This window comes from Rhipicephalus sanguineus, unplaced genomic scaffold, assembly GCF_013339695.2.
Source record: "Rhipicephalus sanguineus isolate Rsan-2018 unplaced genomic scaffold, BIME_Rsan_1.4 Seq3686, whole genome shotgun sequence".
Lineage (NCBI taxonomy): Eukaryota > Metazoa > Arthropoda > Arachnida > Ixodida > Ixodidae > Rhipicephalus > Rhipicephalus sanguineus.
The window spans coordinates 19,027-19,573 of NW_023615114.1; the positions used below are offsets into that span (position 1 = coordinate 19,027).

The following is a 547-nucleotide window of genomic DNA, read 5'->3' on the forward strand; positions in this document are numbered from 1 at the left end:
ATCCTATCACATTGCTGCATCTTTTAACAGCTTGGTAGCGAAGAATAGCTGTTTTTGTGAAAAAGGGCTTAAACTGTTCCAAGTGAGTGCCCAATGTTTAATATCTGGGGTTTACGTCCGAAAACCACGATATGATTATGAGAGACGCCGTCGTGGAGGGCCTGCGGAAATTTCGACCACCTGGGGTTCTTTAACGTGCACGTAAGTCTAAGTACACGGGCCTCAAACATTTTCGCCTCCATCGAAAATGCAGCCGCCGCAGCCGGGATTCGATCCCGCAACTTCGCGGTCAGCAGCCGAGCGCCATAACCACTAGACCACCGCGGCGGGGGCACGCAAAGTTTAAGAAATAAGCAAGTTGACATGGATACATACCTATCGCACCTAAATTATTGCTTTGATTTCCTAGCTTTTCCAGACATGGTACGCGGCTGAGCACGACGTCATACATTTTCTCGGGTTACAAGCACATTCAGTTTATCGTTCCAGAAATCGAGGCGGTGGCGTTCTCTGTTAGCGAATGCCATGGTTGCGAAACCTTGCTTGA

The 547-nt window shown here is 48.6% G+C and overlaps 1 non-coding gene across 1 annotated transcript; it reads right to left on the bottom strand.

Annotated features, from left to right (window-relative positions):
• Window positions 1–254: 254 nt before the first annotated feature.
• Trnas-gcu (transfer RNA serine (anticodon GCU)) lies at window positions 255–327 on the bottom strand. Its single transcript has one exon. It is a non-coding gene; the product is annotated as a tRNA-Ser (tRNA).
• Between the last annotated feature and the right edge of the window lie 220 nt (window positions 328–547).